Genomic DNA, 16,585 nt, shown 5'->3' on the forward strand with positions numbered 1-16,585 from the left:
CTATGGACTCCGACCCCAAGATCCCTCTGACCCTCCACACTGCCAAGAGTCTTACCATTACTACTATATTCTGCCATCATATTTGACCTACCAAAATGAACCACCTAACACTTATCTGGGTTGAACTCCATCTGCCACTTCTCAGCCCAGTTTTGCATCCTATCGATGCCCTGTTGTAACCTTTTACAGCCCTCCACACTATCCACAACACCCGGGAAAGAGTCTACATTGGCCAGGCGTTCCTCGTGGTCCCGATCTCCATGTGTCCATGGGATCCTTCTTATCCATGGTTGGTCTCTAGCTGCTGGATTGTTATCACCCCCATATATTTGGAGCTACCAAGTCTTGCACTGTTCCTCCATTAATTGAACCATTGGATCTCCATCCCATTGGCTCAAGGTCACCTGACCTACCTGGGTCACCTTCTTACTGCAAGAAAGGAATATTAGTGTAAAGTGAGCAAACACTACCTCAATGTCAGCAAATAACCTGGGGTACCACGGAAGTGAACATGAGTGTAAAGTTATGATAGCAAATGATCCCACGGGTCCATATGTATCAAAACAAAAAGAAGGGGGTGGAAGCAGATTAGATAAAGTAATGACTGAGAACAAAACACAAAGGAGAAAGAAAAACCCTATTTAAAAATTTTTGTAAATGGTTCCTCATCAGCACAGGATGGTGAGAAGAGAACTGAGTGTGGCATGTATGTGGAAGATGAACATGGCCAGAAAAGCTATAGTATAGCTTTAAAGTTACCTAAAGCCATGTGTGCACAGGTAGCAGAAATGGCAGCTGTATCATATGTGGTTAGCCACCCAGAAGCTTACGAAGCTTAGAAAAATAGAGGGCTATTACCCTAGGTAATTTCTGAAGTAAGTACATGTTCGGCACAACATTGTGGGCCAGAGGGCCTGTATTGTGCTGTAGGTTTTCTATGTTTCTATGTTCTAACATTTTCCGCCAGAGTCAGCCATACCGTCTGATAGTATGTATGTTTGTAACAACCTTACAGAACATTTGCCTCTTTGGGAAGCCAGGGGGTTTACTTCAGCTGACGGGAAGCCCTCCCATCTGCCGCTTTATTACAATATATATTTGAGGAGGCAAAGGGAATAGAATATGGAGTCATAAAGGTGAAAGCCCACTCTAATTTACTTCCTGAAGGAAATAGAAAAGCTGATGAATTGGCGAATCAAGGTGCTTTATTTAGGCAAGAATGGTAGCCACAGATTGGGGAGATTGGGAGGCAGAAGGAACATCAGATTAAGGTTATGGATTTAACAGAGGAGCAGAAGAAAGATAAAGAATTCTTAAAAATTGAAAGAAGGTGCAGGGTCTGAAATATACAAAGAGCACAAGGGAGTGTTTGTCAAAGATGGGGTTGTCCTTCATGAAGGAAAGTTTGTGGTTCCGGAGGGAGGAAGAAAGCAGATGATCCATTGGTACCATGATCTATGGGGACAGCAGGGGCGCAAAAGTACCTGGAAAAGATTGAGGAAGTGGGCTGGTGGCCCAATATGAAGGATGATGTGGAGCATTATGTCAGAAATTGTTTGATTTGTGCACAATATAATCCTGATAGAAATGTAAAGAAAGGAGCCCTTCGACACAGGCCAGTGGAAGGGCCTTCGACTAATTTGCAGATAGATTACGTTGGTCCCTTACCACCCACCCCTGGAGGGTACAAATATATTCAGGTAGTAATAGACACCTTTATGAAGTGGGTGGAAGGTTTCTGGCTAAGACAATCCCAGCAAAGGCCACTGCAAAAATCTTATTGGAAAGGATATTCACTCGCTGGGGACTACCCTGGAGTATCGAATCTGATCAAGGCACACAATTCACTGCCCAGATAATGCAAGATGTCATGACACTTTTAGGGATCAAGTAGAGATTTCATATACCCTATAGACCACAGTCTAGTGGAATTGTGGAAAGGATGGATCGAACACTAGAAAATATGATTGAAAAATGGTGCAACAACATTGAACAGCATGGCAGGTAGTTTTGCCTTATGCCTTGATGATAATAAGGAATAGCGTGGCGTCTTCAACTGGTTACACCCCATATAAACTCATGACTGGAAGAGACATGAGAGGATTGGAGGAGTTATGAGGATTGATTTGTTGGAAACTGAAATTGATGGGACTGTGTCAGAAAAGTGGATAGAGACAGTGAGAGAGGCCGATTATGTGGCAGTCCACCAAATAAGAAAGAAGCAACAGAGTAAAGCCTACTTTGGCTCAATAGAAAGTTCAGGAGCTTGAAGAATCGTACGGCCAGATTTGGGAACAGCTTCTTTCCAACCGTGATTGCTGAACAGATCCTGACCCGGATCTGGGCCGTACCCTCCAAATATCCGGACCTGCATCTCGGTTTTTTTGCACTATCTTACTTCCCATTATTCTATTTTCTATTTATGTTTTATAATTTAAATTTTTAATATTTACTAATTTTAACTATTTTTAATATTTAATATTTGTAATCCAGGGAGTGTGAAGCGCAGAATCAAATATCGCTGTGATGATTGTATGTTCTAGTACTGATTGTCTGGCGACAATAAAGTATAAAGTAAGTAAAGTAAAGTAAAGTAAGTCAGTCTCATGCAATTAAGGCCAGGACAAAGAGTGATGAATAGAATGCACCAACCCATCTCATTTTTAAATCCAAGGTTTGCAGGGCCCTCTGAGATTATAGACAAAGCAAGCCCTTCAGTGTACAAAGTGCTGACTTCTCCAGATAAAAGTGGGTGGTACCATATCAACCAGCTGGCATTGGTGGGGGAGAGACAGGAATGATTTCACCATTGGCACATAACAATTGATGCACATGATGGCCCTGATTTGAGGATGGTACAACTGTTCCAAGAAGAAGCATAAGAAGTGCAAGAAAATACTTAAGAAAGAAATCAGGAGGGCTAAAAGAAGACATGAGGTTGTCTTGGCAGTCAAAGTGAAGGATAATCCAAAGAGCTTTTACAAGTATATTAAGAGCAAAAGGATTGTAAAGGATAAAATTGATCCTCTTGAAGATCAGAGTGGTCGGCTTTGTGCGGAACCAAAGGAAATGGGGGAGATCTTAAATAGGTTTTTTGCGTCTGTATTTACTAAGGAAGCTGGCATGAAATCTATGGAATTGAGGGAATCAAGTAGTGAGACCATGGAAACTGTACAGATTGAAAAGGAGGAGGTGCTTGCTGTCTTGAGGAAAATTAAAGTGGATAAATCCCCGGGACCTGACAGAGTGTTCCCTCAGACCTTGAAGGAGACTAGTGTTGAACTTGCAGGGGCCCTGGCAGAAATATTTAAAATGTCACTGTCTATGGGTGAAGTGCTGGAGGATTGGAGAGTGGCTTATGTTGTTCCGTTGTTTAAAAAAGGATCGAAAAGTAACCCGGGAAATTATAGGCCAGTGAGTTTAACGTCAGTAGTAGGTAAGTTATTGGAGGGAGTACTAAGAGACAGAATCTACAAGCATTTGGATAGACAGGGGCTTATTAGGGAGAGTCAACATGGCTTTGTGCATGGTAGGTCATGTTTGACCAATCTGTTGGAGTTTTTCGAGGAGGTTACCAGGAAAGTGGATGAAGGGAAGGCAGTGGATATTGTCTACATGGACTTCAGTAAGGCCTTTGACAAGGTCCCGCATGGGAGGTTAGTTAGAAAAATTCAGTCGCTAGGTATACATGGAGAGGTGGTAAATTGGATTGGACATTGGCTCGATGGAAGAAGCCAGAGAGTGGTGGTAGAGAATTGCTTCTCTGAGTGGAGGCCTGTGACTAGTGGTGTGCCACAGGGATCAGTGCTGTGTCCATTGTTATTTGTCATCTATATCAATGATCTGGATGATAATGTGGTAAATTGGATCAGCAAGTTTGCTGATGATACAAAGATTGGTGGTGTAGTAGACAGTGAGGAAGGTTTTCAGAGCCTGCAGAGGGACTTGGACCAGCTGGAAAAATGGGCTGAAAAATGGCAGATGGAGTTTAATACCGGCAAGTGTGAGGTATTGCACGTTGGAAGGACAAACCAACGTAGAACATACAGGGTTAATGGTAAGGCACTGAGGAGTGCAGTGGAACAGAGGGATCTGGGAATACAGATACAAAATTCCCTAAAAGTGTCGTCACAGGTAGATAGGGTCGTAAAGAGAGCTTTTGGTACATTGGCCTTTATTAATCGAAGTGTTGAGTATAAGAGCTGAAATGTTCTGATGAGGTTGTATAAGGCATTTGTGAGGCCGAATCTGGAATATTGTGTTCAGTTTTGGTCACCAAATTACAGGAAGGATATAAATAAGGTTGAAATAGTGCAGAGAAGGTTTAGAAGGATGTTGCCAGGACTTGAGAAACTCAGTTACAGAGAAAGATTGAATAGGTTAGGACTTTATTCCCTGGAGCGTAGAAGAATGAGGGGAGATTTGATAGAGGTATATAAAATTATGATGGGTATAGATAGAGTGAATGCAAGCAGGCTTTTTCCACTGAGGCAAGGGGAGAAAAAAACCAGAGGACATGGGTTAAGGGTGAGGGGGGAAAAGTTTAAAGGGAACATTAGAGGGGGCTTCTTCACACAGAGAGTGGTGGGAGTATGGAATGAGCTGCCAGACGAGGTGGTAAATGCAGGTTCTTTTTTAACATTTAAGAATAAATTGGACAGATACATGGATGGGAGGTGTATGGAGGGATATGGTCCGTGTGCAGGTCAGTGGGACTAGGCAGAAAATGGTTTGGCACAGCCAAGAAGGGCCAAAGGGCCTGTTTCTGTGCTGTAGTTTCTATGGTTCTATGGTTCTATGGTTCTAAGGGAACTGACCCTATCAAGGGGGTGATTTTCAGTCCCCTCATCCTGAGAACCAGGTATGTTTTGTCAAAAAAATCAAAGGAGAAGGAAAATATGCCAGTGCTTGTCTCTCCTATTCTGAAACAAAACTGGGTGAGGAAAAATGGACGCCTTGAGTCCAAAGACAATTGGGAGTCCAGATTGGATGGTCTAGAAAGACAAATAGAAAATACGGACTTAAAATAATTTAAGATTTAAACTGGAAATAAGAGCAGATATTACCCTTGTGTGTTACAGGTTTAACTAAACAAGAAGAGAATAATGTATTTTGTTGTGATGACATTAACCACGACTGGGGCCATGGTCAGTCTCATTTCAGAGCTAGTACAGTAAACAAATATGTCAACAGTGAGGTCATTGCTTGGAAATCACTCAGTGAACAGAAACAAATCATTTCAACGGACACTGGGGATATGGTCTAACAAAGGAGAAATGGAGGACTCAAATTTGTATCATACTGGGGTAGATGGTTTGACATGCATAGACAAAACCCTAGGTATTTCAGAAGGTTGAAAGGTACAGTTCCTATGTGATAAAATTCTAGAGGTGACATTATTCAGCATCCCAGAGGGGATAATCATGAGTCAGTCTGTAGGTCCAATTACTGAGCAGCCTTCAGGTAATGATGGCCATGGTAAGATTACAGTTCTGTGGGATTATATCAACAGTGGGGCAGTGATCTTCACAAGATGATTATCGACTGGGGTGGCCACCCCAAGCATTTCCGAAGGTTGCTTCTATCATTATAAACTGCCCACAGGGGAATGTAGTACGTGGGGAGAATAGAATGGGGAAGGCACGAAAGGATGTGGAGAAGAGTTTCTGTCAGGGGCCAGGCCATTTTCAAAACTATTAGAAAAATCACTGCTCTATACCCACAGGTGACAAAAACTACACCAGAGCCTAAATGTAGTGAGACCCAGCAGGGTAGGATTAGTGTTAGAAGATACAGGGGAGTTTGTCACTTTAGTACCAGGGTACCAGCATGTGCAGGTAACCTTTAATCTAACTGAAATAATGGCGTCTGAAGGGTGCTCACCTACAATTAAACTATTATTTACTCGCCTTCTTGGGAGGCAACTAAGCAGGAGTGAGTTTAAGTCAGTCAAACATAGAAGGTAAAGGGACCATTGGAATGAGTGGGAGCAGGTTATACATCAGGGGTAGCAATGGTCAACATCCTAGAAATAGTAGAATTAGAAAACCAGATGCAGTCCCTCCAGCAGAAAATAAGGGATATTACTGGAGAAAATGATCAAGATCAGGTACAAACTAATCAGATACGTCAAGATCATCCCAGGTAACTCTGGACGCGATTAAATTTTGGAAGCCCCTTCAAGATACAACAAATCTGACTATTGATCACATAGACCGCATGTCTGAGGAAATGCATAAAACGGAGATCTGTGCTATATATGCTAGTTGGTTGGTTACCATGACTGGCACTAATTTATTACAACTTGATGCACATCAAGTACCAAATTAGGTCTCAGATGAGCATCTAAAAGAATGGGTTGGAGAAAGGGTGTCATTGTGTCATATTAGAAGCCTTACAATAACCGACAGAGTACTGGGTACCCGTGATGATGGTAAAGGAAGGTTTTATATTCCCTGACATGGAAATAATTCAACCTACTCTTTGAAAAGGGTTCACAATATTGGTAAATATTATCAGAATACATGGATATCCTTAGGTAACCCACCAACACATGCTATTGTTATGAATGGTACTGGGAAAGGAATAGATTTATCAAGATGCCACCAACAGAGAGACTACTGGTCTTGTCCAGAAGAAATGACAAAGTATAAGCTTACAAAATGTGGTTTCAGTACTTGTTCATTGTCTATTTTGCCTGTGAATAATCAGTCTTTCTTACAATATGCATGGTGGGACAGACATATTATAGAACCATTGGGGCCACAAGTTACACCAAGGGATGGAAACAATGCCCTTTGGAAAGTCACAATGTCACCATAGGAATGTGACTTTAGATCTGGCCATTGGAGGACAAACCTTGCCTCAGCCAGCAGAAAACAGAGCAATGAAGGAGAATTTCAAAATCCAACACACTGATACAGATGAATTGTGTAATTCATCTGTAATTAAGAGGTATTGTGTAATGAACCGGAGGTGATTGGAGAGATTGAGGTGAAGGAACCCTTAGGAGGCAGTGATCATAACATGATTGAGTTCACTGTGAAATACGAAAAAGAGAAGCCGAAATCTGATGTGTCGGTATTTCAGTGGAGTAAAGGAAATTACAGTAGCATGAGAGAGGAACTGGCCAAAGTTGACTGGAAAGAGACACTGGCGGGGAAGACGGCAGAGCAGCAGTGGCTGGAGTTTATGCGAGAAATGAGGAATGTGCAAGACAGGTATATTCCAAAAAAGAAGAAATTTTCAAGTGGAAAAAGGATGCAACCGTGGTTGATGAGAAGTCAAAGCCAAAGTTAAAGCAAAAGAGAGGGCATACAAGGAAGCAAAAATTAGTGGGAAGAGAGAGGATTGGGAAGTTTTTAAAACCTTACAAAAGGAAACCAAAAAGGTCATTAAGAGAGAAAAGGTTAACTATGAAAGGAAGCTAGCAAATAATATCGAAGAGGATACTAAAAGCTTTTTCAAGTATATAAAGAGTAAAAGACAGGTGAGAGTAGATATAGGACCGATAGAAAATGATGCTGGAGAAATTGTAATGGGAGATGAGGAGATGGCAGAGGAACCGAACAAGTATTTTGCATTAGTCTTCACTGAGGAAGACAGCAGTATACCGGACACTCAAGGGTGGCAGGGAAGAGAAGTGTGCGCAGTCACAATTACGACAGAGAAAGTACTCAGGGAGCTGAATAGGCTAAAGGTAGATAAATCTCTTGGACCAGATGGAATGCACCCTCGTGTTCTGAAGGAAGTAGCTGTGGAGATTGTGGAGATTGTGGAGGCATTTGCGATGATCTATCAAAGGTCGATAGATTCTGGCATGGTTCTGGAGGACTGGAAGATTGCAAATGTCACTCCGCTATTTAAGAAGGGGGCAAGGAAGCAAAAAAGAAATTATAGACCTGTTAGCTTGACATCCGTGGTTGGGAAGTTGTTGGAGTCGATTGTCAAGGATGAGGTTACAGAGTACCTGGAGGCATATGACAAGATAGGCAGAACTCAGCATGGATTCCTTAAAGGAAAATCCTGTCTGACAAACCTATTACAATTTTTTGAGGAAATTACCAGTAGGCTAGACAAGGGAGATGTAGTAGATGTTGTATATTTGGATTTTCAGAAGGTCTTTGACAAGGTGCCACACATGAGGCTACTTAACAAGATCAGAGTCCATGGAATTACGGGAAAGTTACATACGTGGATAGAGCATTGGCTGATGGGCAGGAAACAGAGAGTGGGAATAAAGGGATCGTATTCTGGTTGGCTGCCAGTTACCAGTGGTGTTCCGCAGGGATCAGTGTTGGGGCCGCTTCTTTTTACATTGTACATCAACGATTTAGATTATGGAATAGATGGCTTTGTGGCTAACTTTGCTGACGGTACGAAGGTAGGTGGAGGGGCCGGTAGTGCTGAGGAAACGGAGAGTCTGCAGGGAGACTTGGATAGATTGGAAGAATGAGCAGAGAAGTGGGAAATGAAATACAATGTTGGAAAGTGTATAGTTATGCACTTTGGCAGAAAAAATAAACGGGCAGACTATTATTTAAATGGGGAAAGAATTCAAAGTTCTGAGATGCAACGGGACTTGGGAGTCCTCGTACAGGATACCCTTAAAGTTAACCTCCAGGTTGAGTCAGTAGTGAAGAAGGCGAATGCAATGTTGGCATTCATTTCTAGAGGAATAGAGTATAGGAGCAGGGATGTGATGTTGAGGTTCTATAAGGTGCTGGTGAGACCTCACTTGGAGTACTGTGGGCAGTTTTGGTCTCCTTATTTAAGAAAGGATGTGCTGACATTGGAGAGGGTACAGAGAAGATTCACTGGAATGATTCCGGGAATGAGAGGGTTAACATATGAGGAACGTTTGTCCGCTCTTGGACTGTATTCCTTGGAGTTTAGAAGAATGAGGGGGGACCTCATAGAAACATTTCGAATGTTAAAAGGCATGGACAGAGTGGATGTGGCAAAGTTGTTTCCCATGATGGGGGAGTCTAGTACTAGAGGGCATGACTTAAGGATTGAAGGGCACCCTTTCAGAACAGAAATGCGAAGAAATTTTTTTAGTCAGAGGGTGGTGAATCTATGGAATTTGTTGCCACGGGCAGCAGTGGAGGCCAAGTCATTGGGTGTATTTAAGGCAGAGATTGATAGGTATCTGAGTAGCCAGGGCATCAAAGGTTATGGTGAGAAGGCAGGGGAGTGGGACTAAATAGGAGAAAATGGATCAGCTCATGATAAAATGGCGGAACAGACTCGATGGGCCGAATGGCCTACTTCTGCTCTTTTGTCTTATGGTCTTATGAATATCTGTGGGACTAGTCCACCAATTCCTCACTTGACCACAGACTGGACACATGTGGTGGAGGTGGCAAAGGAGATAATCCTTCAACGGGTGAAACTCCCTAAAATTATTAAAAACACATGCTGGTAAGGCAAGTAAAATATTGAGTGACCCAGGCTTTTGGAGTAAGTTTTGGAATTGGGGAACAAATGTTCAAATGCATCCATAGGTGAGAATAGTATCACATGCTGCTGCAGTACTAATTCTATATACCCTGATGATTGTATTGTTCAATGTATAGCAACTGAGAAGATGGAAGGCTGAAATAATGGAAAAAATCGAGGACAATGTTCTCATGAAACAGCAGAGACAGTTGTCAGTATAAAATGGGTGATTTAATTAGTAAATGTTAGTATTTTTTATAGAATGTAAGTGCTGCACACCTACTGGGGTTCCATGGCAGTCCTATGGGCAGTCAACTGAATGAGAGGAGGATAATGATCCCAAGATAAATAGAAAAGGAGGGGGATGTTGGCCAGAGGAAACTACAGTCTGATCAAGGACAGGGGAAGCAGACAAACCAGTTCTCTTTTTTCCCCCATTTTGTGGACTCAAAATTGATTCTTGCTTTTGGATAATCTAATCAGAGCAATTGAATGTGGACGCAGGAAGTTTCAGGTAATGATCTGCTAAACCTGAGACCATTCTCAAACAAGTAGTTATTTGTTATGTAAAGGGCATGGACTCTGAACTGATTCTTGACTCTGGGACAATTTAATCAGAGCAATAAATCTGAGACAATTCTCAGAGGAGTAGCTACCTGTTATGTAAAATATCAGAGCTACCAAAGAAGCAATCGGTAATCTCCATAGACTCTGTCTGGATTGTCTCATTTAGCTGGTCTGGACCAATCAGAGTGTAAAGCCACAAATACCCAAGGCTGGCATGGGCAGAACCATGAAATAATGTTGGTTGTAGCCCACCACTGGTCACAACGTAAGAAGGTGATCCAGGTAGGTCAGGTGACCTTAGGTCACAGGGGAGTTTTTTTTATTTACAAAATAACTGTGAATAAAAAGTAAGTGCTACAGCACACAAATATAAAAGTACTGAGACAGTCCAATATGGATGCAATACTGCTTAGCACTGTGATGAGAGGTTCAGCAGTGTCACAGCCTCAGGGACGAAGCTCTTCCTGTGCCTGCTGGTGTGGGAGCGGAGGCTCCTGTAGCACCTACCGGATAGGAGGAGAGTAAAAAGTCCATGGTTAGGGTGAGATACATCCTTGATAATGCTTTTCGCCCTGCCCAGGCAGCGTTTATGGTAGATATTCTCAATGGTGGGCAATTGGGTGCTGATAATCCGCTGGGCAGTTTTCACCACACGCTGGAGTGCTTTGCGGTCTGATACGGGACAATTGCCATACCACACTGAGATGCAATTGGTGAGTATGCTCTCAATGGTACAGCGATAAAAGTCCATCAGTATACCTGGGACAGAGGTGAGCTTTCTTGATGCTCCGCAGGAAATAAAGGCACTGTTGCACCTTTTTGATCAGGATGGAGGAGTTCAGGGACCAGGTGAGATCCTCGGAAATGCGGACACCAAGGAATTTGAAGCTTGATACATGCTCCACTACAGTTCCGTTGATGTAGATGGGGACGTGAGTATGACTCCTAGCATGCCTGAAGTTCACAATGATCTCCTTGGTCTTCTGAGTGTTAAGGGCCAGATTGTTGTCGGCACACCACATGACCAGGTGCTGGACCTCATCCCTGTAGGCCGTTTCGTCATCCCCTCTGATCAGACCAACCACCGTGGTGTTGTCTGTGAACTTGATTATGGAGTTAGAAACATGTACAGGAACACAGTCATAGGTGAAAAGGGAGTACAGAAGAGGGCTCAGCACACAGCCTCGAGGCACGCCGGTGTTCAGGGTGAGAGTGGAGGAGGAGAGGTTGTCTAACTTAACTGATTTGGGTCTGTTAGTCAGAAAGTCCAAGGTCCAATTGCAGAGGGATGAGCTGATACCAAGCTGGGGAAGTTTGGTGATCAGCTTGGAGAGGATCACAGTATTGAATGCTGAACTAAAGTCAATGAGCAGCATTCTGACGTAAGAGTTGGGGCTGTTCAAGTGGGTCAGGGCAGAGTGAAGTGCCGTGGAGATGGCATCCTCTGTTGACCTGTTGGTGTGATAGGCAAATTGATGGGGGTCCAGGGTAGTGGGCAGACAGGATTTCAGGTGTGATAGAACCAGTCTCTCAAAGCACTTTGCAGTGATGGGGGTGAGTGCAACTGGGTGGAAGTCATTCAGGCCCGTGGCAGTGGAATGCTTTGGCACTGGCACGATGGTGGCGACCTTGAAGCTTGTGGGGACAACTGCCTGGGCCAGGGACAGATTGCCTGGCAGAATAATTGTTCAGACAAACAGCACAGTCAATTGGAGTTGAAAAGTGAAAGACTATTTTATAAACTCTGAACTGAAATATTGGTTACAATGCATTAGATTGTAAGACTTGTTCCATCATGTTAGCAATGTGAAATAGTGTGACATAAGGTAAGTTGCAAAATGCCTCTACTGTTTCATCATTGAAAGAAAACCATCCCCTGACAACCGAGAATGTCATTTTCTTGTCAGCCATTGGTTGAGATGTTATTGCTGGCAGCTGGCAGCCTTGCACTATCCCTGTTCAATTATTCAACAAATTCTCTGGCAGCAACAGGTAGCAGCCCGTCCTGATCATTCTAAACACAAGTGATTCTGCAGATCCTGGAAATCCAGAGTAACACACACAAAATGCTGGAGGAACTCGGCAAGACAGGCAGCACCTATGGAAATTCTTTTCTCTCCTTTGCTCAACAAAGATAACAAAGATAATCCTAGGAATTATAGCCCAGTGAGCTTTACATTAGTGGTGGGCAAACTGTTGGAAAGGATTCTTAGGGAAAGTATTTACAAGCATTTAGAGAAGCATAGTCTGATCAGGGATAGCCCACATGGGTTTGTGAGGGGCAGGTCATGCCTGCGAGGTCAATTGAGTTTTTCTAGGAGCTAACAAAATGGTAGATACGGCCATAAGATTACAAGACATAAGGGCAGAGTTAGGCTATTCAGCCCATCGAGTCTGCACTGTTCCAGCATGGCTGATCCTAGACCCCACTCGACCCCATATGCCTGCCTTCTCGCCATATCCTTCAATGCCATGACCGATCAGGAAGCAATCAACTTCCACCTTAAATATACCCACGGACTTGGCCTCCACCGCTGTCTGTGGCTGTGTATTCCTCAAATTCACTCTCTGGCTAAAATATTCCTCCTTATCTCTGTCCTAAAGGGCCGCCCCTCAATTCTGAGGCTGTGCCCTCTAGTTCTGGATACCCCCACCATAAGAAACATCCTCTCCATATCTATCCTATCTACTCCTTTCAACAATTGGTAGGTTTCAATGAGATCCTCCTGCATTCTTCTAAGTTCCAATGAGTACAGGCCTAATGCTGCAAAACACTCCTTGTATGTTAACCCCTTCCTTCCTGGAATAATCCTCATGAACCTCCTCTGGATTCTCTCCAATGACAACACATCCTTTCTGAGATATGGGGCCCAAAACTTTTGACAATACTCCAAGTGCAGTCTGACTAGTGTCTTATAAAGCCTCAGCATTATCTCCTTGCTTTTATATTCTACTCCCCTTGAAATAAATGTCAACATTTCATTTACCTTCTTTTCCACAGACTCAACCTGTGAATTAACCTTCTGGGAGTCTCGCATGAGGACTCCTAAATCTCTCTGCACTTCTGATGTTTGAATTTTCTCCCCATTTAGATAATAGTCTGTACTATTGTTCCTTTTGCCAAAATGCATTATCGTACATTTCCCAATACTGTATTCCATCTGCCACTTTTTTGCCGATTCTTCCAATTTGTCTAAGCCCTGCTACAATCATATTGTTTCCTCAGCACTACCTACCCCTCCACCTATCTTCATATCATCTGCAAATTTTGCCACAGAGCCATCAATTCCATCATCCAAATCATTGACAAACAATGTGAAAAGCAGCGGTCCCAATACTGACTCCTGAGGAACACCTCTAGTCACCAGCAACCAACCATAAGAAGCTCCTTTTATTCCCACTCGCTGCCTCCTGCCTGTCAGCCATTATCCATGTCAGTATCTTTCCTGTAATGCCATTGGATTTCATCTTGTTAAGCAGCCTCATGTGAGGCACCTTATCAAATGCCTTCTGAAAATCCAAGTAAATGACATCCACTGCCTCTCCTTTGTCCACCCTGCCTGTTACTACCTCTAAGAACACTTACAGATTTGTCAGGCAAGATTTCCCTTTACAGAATCCATGCTGACTTTGACTTATTTTATTATTAGTCTCCAAGTACCCCGAAACCTCATCCTTAAAAATAGACTCCAACACTTTCCCAACCACTGAGGTTAGGCTAACTGGCCTATAATTTCCTTTCTTTTGCCTTCCTCCCTTCTGAAAGAGTGGAGTGACACTTGCAATCTTCCATTCCTCTGGGACTATGCCAGAATCAAGTCATCTTGAAAGACCATGACCAATGCATCCGTTAGCTTTTCAGAAACCTTTCTCAGGATTCTGGGATGTAATTCATCTGGCCCAGGTGACTTATCCACCTCGAGACCTTTGAGTTTGCCTAGCACTTTTTTCTTTGTAATAGGAGTGGCACTCACTCCTGCTCCCTGACACTCACGGACATCTGGAACACTGCTAGTGTCTTCCACAGTGAAGACAGATACAATATACCCACTAAGTCCATCTGCCATTTCTTTGTCTCGCATTATTACCTCATCATTTTCCAATATCAACTCGCATCTGCACGTAGATGTGGTGTCTCTAGATTTTAGAAGGTGTTTGACAGGTTTCCATATGGTAGGCTAATTCAGAAAGTAAGGAGACATGGGATTCAGGGAAACATGGTTGTGTGGGTACATAAATGGTTTCCTCATAGAAGGCAGTGGACGGTAATAGATGGAATGTAAACAACAGGAATTCTGCAGATGCTGGAAATTCAAGCAACACACATCAAAGTTGCTGGTGAACGCAGCAGGCCAGGCAGCATCTCTAGGAAGAGGTACAGTCGACGTTTCAGGCCAAGACCCTTCGTCAAGACTAACTGAAGGAAGAGCTAGTAAGAGATTTGAAAGTGGGAGGGGGAGGTCTAAAGGTCGGTGACCAGTGGTGTTCCACAGGGATCTGCTCTGGTAACCCTGCTCTTCGTGATTTTTATAAATAACTTGGATGATGAAGTGGAAGTGTGGGTTAGTAAGTATTCAGATGACCAGAATATTGGTTGAGTTGTGGATAATGTAGAATGTAGTCATAGGTTACAATGAGACATTGATAGGATGCAGAGCTGGACTGAGAAGTGGCAGATGAAGTTTGATCCACATAAGTGTGAAGTGATTCATTTTGGAAGGTTGAACTTAAAGATGGAGTACAAGGTTAAAGGCAGGATTCTTAGTGGTTTGGAGGAACACAGGGACCTTGGAGTCCACGTCCATGGATCCCCCAAATTTGATCTGCAGGTTGATAGTGTAGTTAAGAAGGTGTTTGGAGTATTGGCCTTCATTAGTCAGATGATTGAGGTTATGAACCGTGAGGTAAAGTTGCAGCTCTATAAAACCCAGGTTAGACCACACTTGGGGTAGTATGTTATAGAACATAGAACATAGAATAGTACAGCACAGTACAGGTCCTTCGGCCACAATGTTGTGCCAACCCTTAAACCCTGCTTCCCATATAACCCCCCCACCTTAAATTCCTCCATTCCTAGATTTGGTCGAGAAGGATGTGGATGTTTTAGAGAGGGTGTAGAGAAAATTTACCAGCATGTTTTGTAGATTAGAGGGCATGTCTTATGAGGAAAGGTTGAGTGAGCTGGGGTGAAAGAGAATGAGGAGTAGCTTGATAAAGGTGTATTTGCTTATAAGAGGCATTGATAAAGTGGACAGCCAGCAACTTTCTTCCAGGGTGGAAATGGCTAATATGAGAGGGCATAATTTGAAAGTGATTGGAGTAAAATTTAGGGGAGTTGTCATAGGTAGGGTTTTTATGCGGGTAGTTGTATGTGCATGGAAGGCTCTGCCGGGGATGACGGTGGAGGCAGATAAATTAGGAACAATTAAGAGTATCTTAGATAGGTATATGGATGCAAGAAAAATGGAGGGCTATGTGGGAGGGAAGGGTAAGATTGATCTTAGAGTAGGTTAAGGAGTCAGTGTGCCAAAGGGCCTGTACTGTGCTGTATTGTTCTATGGTCTGTACTCCACCTATTCTGGAAATGCCTGAATTTTTGATGCATTAAAATCAGTACATACATAGCAACAAACAAATACGCCCATGAACTCAGTGCAAGGACAGGGAAAGCAAACCAGAGCAGGATTTACATGGTGAGCGGTGGGGTACTGAGGAATGCAGTAGAACAGAAAAAATTAAGTAAATAAGTACATAGGGATTGGATAATTATGTCTGCGGGCAGGAACAAGCATGAACAAATTGGGATATAAACACCTACAATGGTTGGTATACAGGCTTGTATGCAACATTTTGGACCAGTGGAGATGGTCCAGAAGGGTTGTATGGAAACTATTATTACCATTTTTCTTAACAACTAATTTCATTACTTAGCCTAATAGGTTAGATTTACCACAGTACATAATTATCTATTTAAATGTTTATTTTGCTTTTATATCATCTCAATGTGTACTTAAGAATGTATAAATAATTGTAGTTTTATACATATAAAAAAATGGAAAAGGTTATATGTGTGAAAAAAGTACATGATAATTGTGAACTCCTTATCCAAATAAAAATAAAATTAAAAAAAAAAGAAAGTGGCATTCTAGGTAGATAAGGTTATAAAGAAAGCTTTTGGCACATCGGCATTTATAAATCAATATATTGAGTATAGGAGTTGGGATGTAATGAAGTTGTACAATTAGGCAAGGCCTAATTTGGAGTATTGTATGCAGGTCTGGTCACTTTCCTAAAGGAAAAGTGTCAATAAGATTGAAAGACTACATAGAAAATTTACAAGGATTTGCAGGACTTGAGGACCTGAGTTATAAGGAGAAGTTGAATAGTTTAAGACTTTATTTTCTAGAACACAGGAGAATGAGGGGAGATCTTATAAAGGTATATAAAATTATGAGGGGTGTAGAGAGGACAAATGCAAACAGGCTTTTTGCACTGAGGTTGAGTGAGACTAGAACTAGAGGTCATAGGTTAAGGGTGAAAGGTAAAACATTTAAGTGGAACCTGAAGAGGAACTACT

The sequence above is a fragment of the Mobula hypostoma genome, chromosome 21 (genome assembly GCF_963921235.1).
Source record: "Mobula hypostoma chromosome 21, sMobHyp1.1, whole genome shotgun sequence".
NCBI classification, from domain to species: Eukaryota; Metazoa; Chordata; class Chondrichthyes; order Myliobatiformes; family Myliobatidae; genus Mobula; species Mobula hypostoma.